Below are 13,847 nucleotides of genomic sequence, written 5' to 3'. Positions count from 1 at the left end.
CACAAATGTCTGCTGAGGAAGTAAGAGAAGGGGACGCGTTCACCAGAGAGGAGGGGAGGGGGCTCTGAGCGTCCCACGGCAGGGGTGGGGAATCGAAGCTCCCGTCTCTCTACTCCACGGGAGGGAGGGAATAAGCTGATTTTAAGCGCCCAGGACGCACATTTTTTTCTCAGGAGGGAGGGCCGGCCCTCCCGCGCGCCCCTCTCCAGGCAGTGGCTCAGCCTGTGAACGTGGCCCCGAAAGGCCTTTTCTGCAGAGCAAGCGCTCCTCCCAGGCCTGCGGGCTCAGAAAATGCCTCTGCCTGGCCCCACCCTCCGAGGGGCGGGTTAAGTGGTCGGGGTGGGGCCTGGGCGTCCCTAGCGGTCAAAACGATGCCTTTGATGCTTTCCCATGAGGCTGCGCTGGAGAAACGGGGTCGGAGGTCAGGCTCCTTGGCTTTAAGAGCCTGCGAGCCCCTGGGCGCTGCGTGGCTGGCAGTTTCCCACTCCGCCAGGTTCGACTCAGCTCCCCGGTGATAACGGCCGGCTCTGGGACCTCAAAGGAATAAACTTACAGAGGAGTAGGGGGCTCTAAGTTGGCCTTAGTTCCCGACCAGCTATTTCTGGAGGGCCCTGCATCTGGAAGGTACGGGACTTGCTCAGACAGCAGTGAGATTTTCGTTCCCATTTTGCTGGCGTGAGGTTTGAGCACGTGTATGCATTTCTGTTAATGGCCAGAATCTCCCGGTTGACGGGGAGCAGCACAGTGGGATCCCGGGCTTTAGCTGGTTCCCCTCCACGATGCAACCCAGTGGTAACATAGCAAAACGTCACCTCCAACCCTTGGCACGCAGTGTCCCAGACTTTCAAACCCAGTCCGCTCAGGCATGCCCAGTCAAGCTTTGTTCCTTTCCCAGGTTCGTATGCAGGTTCTCCGGTGCATCTGCTTCTGCAGTCAGCATCTTGGCTTTTCTGGGACCGCAGTGGATACCCCGAGTCCTGGAGGACGCCAGGTAGGTGCCCTCAGTTCTGACTGCATCTCTGGACCAAATGGGGTCATGTTCTCCCCTCATTTCTGTGTCCTTCCGTTGTTCACAGTCCCCAGTCTCTGCCTTCTGGACCCTCACCTGAAATTTTCCAGGAACTTAGCCTGAAACCATAAGTTCCATCCATCATTATGTCCCAAGCACCTAACTGTACCTGGCATAATCAACCCCCCCCCCCCCCCCGTAAAGAATTGAAGGAATAAATGATCTACCCTCTGGTCTCCAGTTCTGACTGCCAAGAGCACTTTCCTTTAACGTGGCTATTTGGAGTAAGAGATAGGCTTCTGTTTTCCCCATAATGATGCTTTGTGGTTCTAGACTTTAGTCCAGTAAAGGAGCACAGCATGGTTCTTGGAAAAACCTCAGTGATTACAGCTTAGACACCTGCAACAATTATAATTTTTGGTTGAATTTACCAGCCATGATCTCAGCCAGTGGTTCTCAATCCTGGTTGTAATTTAAATCACCTGAGGAGGATTTTTTAACTCTAAGTGTTGGGTTCCCAGGCAAGTCAATGGAAGCTTAATCTCAGGTTTGAGCCTTGGGCGACTCCACAGATGATTCTGCAGCCCTCTCATGGTTGGGAACCACTGATGTAAATAGGAGTGAGATTGCCAAAACCTGGTGTGTTGATGACTCTAGAAGCGCCTCATCGAAAAGCCTGGGAGTGGCTGGGTTGCTTCTACAGCCGTTTGGAAACTGCCTGATGTCTTAGAACAGTGTTTCTTACAATGAGGTCACAGGACCAGCTTCAGCATCACCTGGAAACCTGTTGGAAATGCAGATTCCCAGTCCAGACCCACTGACTCAGAGACTCAAGGGATGGCCCCCGCAGTCTGCTTTTTAACAAGCCCTTCAGGTGATTCCACTGCAGGCTCCAGTTTAAGAACCTCCACTTTAGGGCACATCCATGACACCTGGAGGCAATCTGCCCCTCCGGGCGTCCGCTCCCCTCCACCTGTACTGTGTCTTGACGGTTTCATTATCAGACCCAAACCCAACCATGCAACTGACATTAATCAAACCTCTACTACTGCTGGGTAGTACTCCAGGCTCTGGAGATGTGAAGGGAAGCAAATTAGAGGAGGTCCCTGTCTTCCTGGAACTCATAGTCTACTGGGGAGGGAGGACAGATACTGTTTCAAAACAATAGCCTAATTACAAAGTAAACAGTGAAAACTGCGTGCAGGAAAAGAATACCTTATGATGGGGAGTTTGACCTTATTTGCGAGGATGGCTTTCTTCAAGGAAGTGACATTTGAGCTGGGACTTTAAGATTAGTCTGAGTTAGTAGGTGAGGGGTGTTTGCGGAAGAAGGGAGAGATTCAGATGTGGGAAGGACAGGCACGAAGGCTGTGCAGTGGGCACTCAAGGTGCTGAAAGGCCAGCACGGTGGGAGTCGGGGGGCTGGACACTGGGCAGATGGGCAGCAGAGCAGGGAGCAGCTGCAGCAGCGGCTGTGGTGGCCACAGTGTGTGTGCACGTGCACACAACCCCCCCAATGTACAGTAGATACATGTAGCAGTGTACATAGTGGCTACAGTATACATATAAATAATATGTGTATATTTTGTATACATACATAAAATGTGTATTATGTAATGTGTATAGCAGTATATATGCTGACTACAGTAGTAAGGCCACTGGGTCTCGGTGGTTACCTCCTTCTTAGATCACAACCCCTCATTATGCCGTAGATATGATTTTGCATCACTGCTAACTCCACAGTCCTGGAGCTTTTCATCCACCAAGTTCGCCTCATTTTGCAGTAATGACAGCCCCCAGGAAAAGCCCAGATTGGATTAGCAGGTGGTACTGTTATTTCAGCACCCTGGGGATTCACAGCTGTGACAAGCTGGTTCAGCCCCACTCCCTTTCTTTAAATCAGCAGTGACCCGAACAAACTAACCCCAATGCCCAGGACATTTCTCTGGAGTCAGTGCATTGAATATGCAAAGGCACTGATAAGGATGAAAAGTGGATGGTTCTCAAAAGCTACAGCTGGAAGCCAGCATTTATTGATTTGTCCACAGAGCCCACTAGACTCAAATTTCTCGCAGAAATTGCTATTCAGAACTATTTAAATGCAAATACTATAGTGTCCCAGTCTCCCTAGAGATTTTCACTTTATCAGAAGACTAAGTCTGTGGGCCTCTTCCTCATCTAATGTTTTTGAATCAAACTTTAATGCTTTGCATTTTTTCAGCTCCTAAAAGGAGTAAGGTGCAGTGTGAAATTGCCAAGGAGTCCCTTAAGGAAGTCACAGGGTGGCGAAGGAGAAGTCACATGTTCCCAGCAGCCCACGAAAGGCGCTCCCAGACACTGCTGAATGAGGTATGATGTGAGCATGTGGGAGGGAGGGTAGTAATTCTGATGTGTGCATGCTGGGGCGGGGGGGCGGATGGTAATAAACGAAGCATCATTTCTTTCTGGAGAGAACAGGGAACTGGATCTTCTCAGGCTTTAAATTCTTCCACTGATTTGAGTTGCCCCTTGGACCAAGAGGTTATGGAGGGGTGGAGGAGAGAGCACACCACACCAAAAGGGAACACCTGGCCTCTGTACTTAGGAGAAGTGATACAAGCAAGGAGAGGGAAACCTAGTGATGTAAAGCTGCATAGAGACGTTACGAAAAAAGGACTGGGGACGAGATAAGGCAGGGATCACCTGTCATTGGGTCGGTTTGAGAGGGCTTCTCTGCAGGGAATCGCGACGTGATAAAAGTCAAGTGGATGGAAACACAGGTCAAAACTCGTCATTTAAAATAACATTGGCCAAAATGGTGATTTGGTAAAAATGAATATCACCCCTATTTTTTAAGATGTTGATAATTTCATTTTGCCAGAGAAGTTAGGTCAGCAGTATTTTATGCTAGTAAACATTTCTGCTCATTTTCTAGCATATTGAGTGGTTTTAATACTTTTGGATTTTTTTTGCTTTTGTATTTTATTTCCAGTTGACATTCAGGCATTTGTGACTTTTACTTGCTAGTCAATGTTTTCATGAATTCTTAAAATTTTGCATTTAACCCTTAGTGAGTTCTCTGTCTGAAAATAATTGGTTAAAAACGGTTTCTAATCACCTACTCAGGTTTTTTTGGGTCATCTACAACACTCTTGAATGCATGTAAAAGCAATTTTGTCCATTTTCTAAATTATTTTAAATTGTTAATTCATGTTCTGTTAGTGCGGTGAGAGCGGCCCCAGGTTGCCTGGGACTAAGGGGTTTCCCAGGCTATGGGACTTTCAGTGCTAAAATTGGGAGTGTCCAGGTCAAAACTCGATGGTAGTCACCCTGGGGAGCAATGCCAGCTGGGAAGAGAGAGCCAGCTTTCCCCTAAACACTCACATTTTTCTTTCATAGTGTCATGTTTTTGTCCAGCCAAGGACACATTTCCTAGCCTCCCTTGCATCCAGGAGGGGCCATGTGACTGGATCTCATCAATGGCTGTAACATTAGCAGAAATGATGCAGAAGCATGTGTTCCCCTCCCTTCTTCTATTTTACCTGGATGTTGACACCCAAGGCAACCTTGGAAATGCCACGCATTGAAGACGGCAGAGCCACTGTCAACCTGGGTTAGTGGTTGAGTGTGGCCAAGGTGCCCCACCATCCACCCTGCCACCACTGCCATGGGGCAGGCAGGACACAACCTTCCATTGGTTTAAACCAGAGAGGTGTCAAGATTCCAGCAGTTGGTGCTATTAATATCACTATCCAAACTTGTAAGCTATTTTTTTTTTTACCACTTTGATGGTATATTCTTTTTAAATTTAAAAGGCTAAGGAGTTTTTTTTTAAATTTTTGTTTCCTTTTTTATTGTACAATGTTTACAATGTTGTGTCAGTTTCTGGTGTACAGCATAATGTTTCAGTCAAACATATACATACATATATTCCTCTTCATATTCTTTTTCATTATAGGTTAATGCAAGGTACTGAATATAGTTCCCTGTGCTACACAGAAGAAACTTGTTTATCTACTTTATATATAGTAATTAGTACCTGCAAATCTCAAACTCCCAATTATCCCTAAAAGGATAAGGAGTTTTAACATAAAAGTTTTTTTTGTTTGTTTTTTGTTTTAACAATTCTGTGATATTCTGTAGTCACCATTTGATATTTCTTTTGCTGTCAGATTTGAAGGCTGAAACTCCCCAGTATGGATTCAGACTCAGTCTGGACTTTGGCAGAGAATTCTTAGAACAAGAGTAGGGGTCATATCAATGAGGGAAAGGCCCACTGGCAGATTTCTTGTCTGAGATGGGCTGGGGTGAAGGAAAGATATGAAATTACTGCAGGTAATAATCTTTGTTCCATTTAACCTACAATATAATGCATTTGTTACTCCTTACCCTAGGTTCATGAAAACTGCATCTCCACTCCAAATCTAGAATTTCTCTAGAAAGCTAAGCAGGGCTGGCAGCTCTGTAAATACTGAGGGTATCTGCAGCCGCTTTACCAACCAGAATTCCATTTAGATTTTTTTTTTTTTGAATCTGGGAATAATAGCACTTACCTTTGTGAGTTGAGTGAGACAGTGTATTTTAAAATACCTAGCAATGCCTGACACTTAGATGCCCTGTGAATCTTATTTTCCTTCTTTACTTGCAAAAACAAAAATGGGATTTTTTTTTCTTTTTTTACTAACATGATGCAAATGTTCTAGGGTGGTGCATCCATCTAAGTCCTTGTGAAGCAGATGCTAAGATGAGATTAGATGTGCAGGAGATTCACTGGGGGAAGTAACTATAAGAAATAAAGGGCAGAGAACAGGAGAGGGGAGAGCCTTCGGACTGAGATGCTGGTAGGAAGAGCTTGAGGTTTTGGTGCAGCTTTGAGAAACTCTTGGCCTGCCAACAGGGGGCGCTAGTGAGCAAAGATCCTGCCTTGGGAGGAGTGGCCTGGCCCCTGCCCTCCCAGTGGGCCCAGGCATCCTCCTGATAGCCAGTTGCAGCCTCTGCAGCAGCTTCTCTCTTTGGAAGGAAGAGCTGAAAGCACAATCTCATAATTGCCAGGTACAGGGGGAGTTTTTCCCGCCCAAAATGCATGGGAAAAAACCCCAACAACCAAGAAAACCTCTATTGAAGGTTTCTCATAGATTTCAGGTTAGAGTTATGAGTAAACTTTCAATAGCTGAACAGAACAAACCGGTGAAAAGTCTTGCTAAGAAAGCTTGGATTTTGTGAAATAGCCAGCAGGCAGAAAAAGCCTCCCATGTAATAAAATCCGAAGCAGCACAGCAGCCTGGGGCTTGGGGCCGCCTCTCACAAGCTGGTTACCGTCAGGTCCTACAGGGAGCCTGCAGTGTCTCACTCCACAGAGGTTCTAGCTCTGAGAAGATTAAATCTTATAATTAATTCTCTGTTTCTGAGACACGAGATGAGAAGGGCCTGAGGCTGTGAGCATGTTGGGAGAATGGCAGCACCTGAGGTCTAGTAGGCTGGGGCTGGAAGCAGATTTGGGGAGACCTGCTTTTCTGGGTCCCGAGGAGACCCAAGGTGTAGAAGAGTTAATGGGCAGTTTAGAGACCTGGGCTTTGTTTTCATTGTCTTCAGTGGTTCAAGTTATTTGGCTGATCTGGTGTCGGTCTTTAGTATAAAAACGAAGTCACCCTGTGCTGCTAGTTCTAATCTCCCCATGAGAGAGCGGCAAATTCAGATTTTAAATTGATCGTGAACACCAGCTGTGAGTCTGGGGCCTGAAGCTGGTATAATTTGTGCAGACCCCTTTTAGAAAAAGGACAGGACTTAACCTAAAACAAATCAGGTAAGAAAACAAAGTGAAAAAAGAAATCACAACAAGTTACAAGTTGGAAACTCAACAAATATCACACAAATTACAAAATCCAGAAAAATAGCCTAACATTTTAATGTACTAAGTACCTGACACACCTCTATACTTTCCCCTACATTATAACAATGATTTTGTCCTGTTAAACCAAATCACATTATCTTTCTATACAGAAACTAAAAAGATAATTCAGAATTTCCTTTAGCATGGTTGATTAAAATCTTTTTTCTAGTTTTATTGAGATCTAACTGATATATAAGATCAAATCATTTAAAATTGATAGTTGAGGTGTACAAAGCTTGTGACTTCACATACTGAAGTATAAGGTATTTTTGTTACTGCTATAGGCTTGTGTTTTATGGACACAGGCATTCTAATAAATTCTGTTTCATGTAATTTCATGTAATCTATTACTGAGTGTGTTCTTGACCAGAGAGAACTGTTCTGAGTAGACATCTAGGAGAAACTGAGTTCTCTGCTCACATTTTTACGTCTGGGGTTTGGAAGGATTTTCCCCAGACAAGCTTCTGGCTTAGGACACGTCAAGCCTTGTTTCTCCTCGACCACCCAAGTATTTGTAGTGTCAGGCGCCAAAAGACATGTTCTGACGCCAGTATGACCCCTGGCCCCAGGGGCTGGTGGAGGCCTTCCTGGAGGCCATTCTATCCTGTTAACACCAGCCATGACTTAACTGTACATGGAGGAGACCACAAAACAAGACATAAATATATCCCACTAGACTCAGATGGAATGTGTTCCCAGCTTCACTCTAGCTTAGCTGGTATCCACTCAACAGAAGTATGAGGCCTGTGGGTAGAGGAGGCCAATCCCAGCTTCAGAGAATAATTTATTATTCAGAAATAATAAAGCCCCAAGTTATGGATTCTCTTTTCAGGTGCAATCTTTAGTTTACACTTTATTCTTCAGAAAAGGTATATTTATAAGGCTGCAAAATTGAAGATGCACAAAACAACATATATTGAAAATATCCTCTCGTTCTTGTGTCCTTAACACCCAGGTCTGCTCTCCTGAGGCAAACAACAGTACTGGTCTCTTGTGTTTCAGTTCTGATCATGCCAATAATTATATGTATGTGTGTGCATGTGTGTCTATAAAATCATATTCGTATTTGCATTTAAATGTTTTTTACTATATATATATATACTGTTATAGACCTTTTCCCCTTTTAAAAAAATCAAGCATACTATACGAAACAGGAATACAGTTACAAACAAAACAAACTTACGGTTTATGAAAGGGAAGGAGGGAGGGATAAATTAGGAGTTTAGAATTAACAGATACATACTACAATATATAAAATAAACAACAAGGTCCTATTGTATAGCACAGGGAACTATATTCAATATCTTGTCCTAACCTACAATGGAAAGGAATCTGAAAAAAATATGTACAACTGAATCTCTGCTGTACACCTGAAACTAACAGAACATTGTAAATCAACTAGACTTTAAAAAAAAAATCAAATGTTATAGGCACTGTTCTGCTCGTGTTCTCATTTAATAAAATATCTCAGAAATTGTTCCATGTTAGTAAAGATCTTATTTCTTTTTTGCAGCTGCATGATATTTAATTGTCAGAATTCATTTAACTGGTACCCTATTAATGGACATTTGGTTCATTTGTGACTTTTCCTATTACTATAAACAATGCTTCAATGCATGCATTATTTCTCATATGTGTAAGTATGTCTATAGGGTAAATTATTTGATTGGATTGCTATTTAATAGCATTAAATACATGTGCCTTTTATTAGATGTTGCCAAACTGTCATCCATAAAAGTTTTATTAGTTTCCTCTCATCTGCAGTATATGGTGCCTCTTTCCTCACATCCTTGCCAACAGTGTGTCCTGAAACTTCTTGATTTTTTCCAATGTGATAGACCAAAAAAAAAAAAAAAAAAACTAAGTATGGTTTTTAATGTGGATTTCTTTTATAAATACATCTCTTTTGTTATGAATGTACCTTTCTGACACTGTTTCTCTTGATATGCTTTTTTTTTCTCTGACCCTCTTCTGCCGCCTCCTCCCACTTTTAAGGGCCCTTGTGATGAGTTGGGTCCACCCCAGTTCTAAGGTCTTTTGGTTAGTAATATTAATTCTGCCTGCATTTGGCACCTTTTCATATGTTTCATTGTATTCTTTCACTCTGTGACTTTTTCTTACTGATATGGAGGAATTCTTTGTATATTAGGACAATCAGCTCTTTGAGATATGAATTACAGATGGTCCTGGCCCTCCCCACAGTTTTTCATTTGAATTGGACATTTCTTATGATGACTCCTATCTTGAAAAATCTCAAATTTTATGTAGCAAAATTTATCTGCTTTTTCTTTTTGGTGCCATACTTGAGCTTCTCCTGTGATTTCTTCTGCTTTATAATTTTATTTTTTACATTTAAATATTTTTACCACCTGGAATTTATTTTGGGGTAGGGTAAAACATATGGCTCCAACTTTTTTTTCCAGATAACCACCCAGTTAATTTACCATTATCTCTTCCACACTGATTTGAAATTCATATAATATAATAATTTCCTCTATGTAATTGGATTCATTTCAGTTCTGTCTTTGATCTTTCTGGTTATTTATGTATTAGTTCACTCTGTTGAGTGGGTTTATGTTTAAATATCTGATAGGAATGGTTCCCCCTCATTATTTTCCTGATTAGTCTTTGTTTTTCCATATGAACTTTAGAATCGTCTGGTCCATTAAAAAATCATATTGCTATTTAATTGAAATCACATTAAATTTATGCACTAATGTAGGAAGAATTGATGATATTTTTATGTTATAGAGACTTCCTATCCAAGAACATAGTAGGCGCTTCCATTTTTTCCAAGTCTTTTCTGTCCCTAATCTGTGATTTGAAGTTTTCTGTATGTATATTTTTCCTTAAGTATACACCTAGGGGTTTTTTAATTGTTGCTTTTGGAAACAGAATCTTCTTCCTTTGTTTCCCCTTCTAATTATTGGTGGTTTGTACACATGAAGGCTATTGATTTCTGTATGTTAATATTGTTGCCAGCCACTTTACTGAATTCTTTTTTTCCAGTTTTATTGAGATACAGTAGACGTAGAACGTTGTAATGATTTGATGTATATATAGGTTGATGTATATATATATATATAGCAATTCTCCAACACCAGCTGGGTATCCTACAATTCAGCATAGTTCTGACACTATCTACCAGGCGATAGATTCCACAGATTAAGGGCTCAGTCCCACAAGACTGCCCTCCACTTTAGATGCCAATCACAAGCCCAGGTTGTTACCTCTGCTTCTGATTGGCCAGCTACAGATTGGAGGTTCCCATGACCCCCTCCTTGGGTTCAATTAATTTGCTAGAGCAGCCCACAGAACTCAGGAAACCTGTTTACTCACAGATTACTGATTTACTATAAAGGATGTCAAAGGACACAAATCAACAGCCAGGTGAAGATATACTTAGAGCAAGGTCCCAAGGAAGTTCCTATCCTGGTAGAGTTTGGTGCCTGCATAGTGGGACATGGAAGTGTCCTGTGTCCCCAGCCTGGAAGTTCTGCTGCTTCCATTTGGGTTTTCATGGAGGCTTCATTACAGAGGCATGGTGGATTAAATCATTGGCTACTGGTGACTGATTCAACCTCTAGCCCCTCTCCCATCCTTGGAAATCAGGGGTGGAATTGAAAGTTTCATCTCTCTGTTCAAGGTTGGGTTTTCCAGGCAACCAGCCCCATCCTTAGGTGCTTTCCAAAAGTCACCTCATTAACATAAACCCAGTTGTGGTGGAAAGGGGATTGTTATGATAGCTCACTTCACTTTTGTGGCTCTGAAGGGGTTTCAGGAACTAAGGACAGGAGACCAAATATTATAACAAAAGATGATCCCTTTGCTCTTAACTCAGGAAATTTCAAGGGTTTTACCAGCTGTGAGCTAAGAACCAAGGACAAAGGCCAAATATATATGAGAAATAGACTTTGGTCATTTGAATGACCAAATACATGTTTCTTATAATTAACAATACCACAGTTACAATTTTTTCCCTTGTGATTGGAACTTTTACGATCTACTCTATTGGCAACTTTCTTTTTGTTGTTGTGGATGTAAGTTTATTTTTTAAATTGAAGTATAGTCGGTTTACAATGTTAATTTCTGGTATACAGCATAGTGATTCAGTTATACATATATATTCCTTTTCATATTCTTTTTCATTATAGGCTATTACAAGGTATTGAATATAGCTCCCTATGCTATACAGTAGGACCTTGTCATTTATCAGTTTTATATATAGTAGTTAGTATCTGCAAACCCCAAACTCCCAATTTATCCCTCTGTACTCCCCTTTCCCCTCTGATAACCACAATTTTGTTTTCTGTAACTGTGAGTCTGTTTTTGTTTTGTAAATAAGCTCATTTGTCTCATTTTTTAAGGTTCTACATGTAAGTGATATTGTATGGTATTTTTCTTTCTCTTTCCAGCTTTCAAATATACAATGCAGTAATGTTAACTTCAGGCACCCCATTACTCCAGCAGAACTTATTTATCTTATAACTGGAAAGTCTGTATCTTTTATCCCCCTTCACCAGTTTCCTCCAGAATCCCATTTCTGAATCTGGCAACCACCAATTTGTTCTCTGTTGCTATCGGTTTAGTTTTTTGAAGATTCCACATGTAAGTGAGATTGTACAGTATTTCTTTCTCTGTCTAACTTCTTTCACTTAACATAATGTCCTTAAGTTCCATCCATGTTGTTGCAAATGGCAAGATTTATCTGTTTTATGACTGAATGTATTTATATATATCACATTTTCTTTATCCATTCATCTGTTGATCGACTATTAGGTTGTTTCCATGTTTTGGTTATTATAAATGATGCTGCAGTTAACATGGAGGGGCCGATATCTTTTTGAGATAGTAATTTTTTTCCTTTGGATAAATACCTAGAAGTAGAATTACTGGATCATCTAATAGTTCTATTTTTAATTTTTTGAGGAACCCCCATACTGGTCTCCATAGTGGTTATATAATTTACACTCTTACTAATAGTGTACAAGGGTTCCCTTTTATTTTATATCCTTACCAATACTTGCTATTTCTTGTCTTTTTGGTAATAGCCATTCTAATAGATGTGAGGTGATAACTTCATTATGGATTTGATTTGCATTTTCCAGGTGATTAGTGGTGCTGAACACTTTTTTTTCAAATGGAATTAATTATCATTGCCTGGAGCAAACTTTAAAAACTCAAAATTAAGATAATTTTACACTTGTAGGAGTATGGAAAATTGATAAAGATGCTTTCAAATGCTAAATTTTACAAATGCAAGAGGTCAAGATTGCTGTAGATTTTAAACACATTATATCTTCGGGCCTTGAACCATGTATATCTCTCTTTTTAACTGAAGTAGAATAGATTTACAATATTGTGTAGTTTCAGGTGGACAGCTGTGATTCAGTCATATATGTACACATATTCTTTCTCAGATTCTTTTCCTTTAGAAGTTATTACAAGATACTGAATATAGTTCTCTGTGCTACACAGTAGGTCCTTGTTTACTTTATGTATTGTAGTGGAGCACTGTCTCATGTACCTACTGGCCATTTGTATGTCTATGGAATAATATCTATTCAGTTTCTCTGCCCATTTTAAAATCAGATTTTTATTTTTTTGCTATTGAGATGTATGAGTTCTCTGTATATTTTGGATATTAACCCCTTATCAGACATATATTTGCAAAATATTTTCTCCCATTCAATAGACTGCATTTTCATTTTGTCGATGTTTCCTTAGCTGTGCAGAAGCCTTTTAGTTTGATGTAGTTTCATATGTTTATTTCTGCTTTTGTTACTTGTACTTCTGGTGTCAAACCAAAAAAATCTTTGCCAAGGCCAATGTCAAAAAGCTTACTCTAGAATTTTTTGGTTTCAAGTCTGACGTTCAAGGCTGTAATCCATTTGGGGTTGTTTTTGTGTATGGTGTAAGATAGTGATCCAGTTCCATTGTTTTGCATGTGGGTGTCCAGTTTTCCTTGCAGTATTTATTGAAGAGACTACCCTTTCTCCATTATATATTCTTGTCCCTTTTGTTGCAAATTAATTGTCCATATGTGCGTGGGTTTATTTCTGGACTCTCTCTTCTGTTCTTTTGGTTTATGTTTTATTCTTTATGCCAGTACCATACTGTTTTGATCACTATAGCATTGCAGTATCACTATGTCTTTGCAATATAGTTTAAAGTCAGGAAATGAGATTTTGACTTTGTTCTCTTTTTTCAAGTTTTTGTTTTTGTTTGTTCTGTTTTTGCTATTTGGGAATCTTTTGTGGTTCCATACAAATTTTAGAATTGATTTTTCTATTTCTTTGAAAACACCATTGGAATTTTGATTAGGGATTGCTTTGAATATGTAGATTGCTTTGGGTAATATGGACATTTTAACAAGTTAATTTTTCCAATCCATGAGTTCAAAATATTTTTCCATTTCCTTCTTTCAGCAATGACTTACAGTTGTCAATGTATAGATCTTTCATCTCCTTGGTGAAATTTATTTTTGCATATTTTATTCTTTTTGATGCAATTATAAATAGACCTGTTTTACTAATTCATCTTTCTGATAGTTGGTTGTTAGTGTATAGAAATGCAACTTGTTTTTGCATGTTGATTTTTATATCCTGAAACATATGATCTATTCTGGAGAATGTTCCATGTGTGCTTGAGAAGAATGTATATTCTGCTGCTTTTGGGTGGAATGTTCTGTAAATGTGTGTTAAATCCATCTGGTCTAACATGTTGTTTAAGTCCAGTGTTTTCCTTGTTGATTATCTGTCTGGATGATCTGTTTTTGAAAGTGAGGTATTGAAGTCTCCTACAATTAGGTATAACTATTTCTTCCCTTAGGTCTGTTAATATTTGCTTTATATATTTAGGTGCTCCCATGTTGGGTGCATAAATATTCACAAACGTTATGTTCTCTTGTATTGATCCCTTTATCATTACAAAATTACCTTATTCACCTCGTATTGCAGTCTTTTTCTT

General features: G+C 40.3%; 1 long non-coding RNA gene across 2 annotated transcripts in view; it reads left to right on the top strand.

The window, feature by feature from the left end:
- The first annotated feature begins 416 nt into the window (after positions 1-416).
- LOC105090985 (uncharacterized) overlaps positions 417-13,847 on the top strand; it is a 66,161-nt gene continuing 52,730 nt past the window's right edge. For both annotated transcript variants that reach the window (XR_837324.3, XR_010383627.1), the window contains exons 1-3: positions 417-624; positions 896-991; positions 3,231-3,358. This is a non-coding gene — a long non-coding RNA (uncharacterized LOC105090985). The remainder of the gene's footprint in view (positions 625-895; positions 992-3,230; positions 3,359-13,847) is intronic.

The sequence above is a fragment of the Camelus dromedarius genome, chromosome 13, assembly GCF_036321535.1.
Source record: "Camelus dromedarius isolate mCamDro1 chromosome 13, mCamDro1.pat, whole genome shotgun sequence".
In the NCBI taxonomy this organism is placed as follows: domain Eukaryota; kingdom Metazoa; phylum Chordata; class Mammalia; order Artiodactyla; family Camelidae; genus Camelus; species Camelus dromedarius.
Note: the sequence above shows the minus strand (reverse complement) of the source record. Positions and strands in the feature narration are given on the sequence as shown.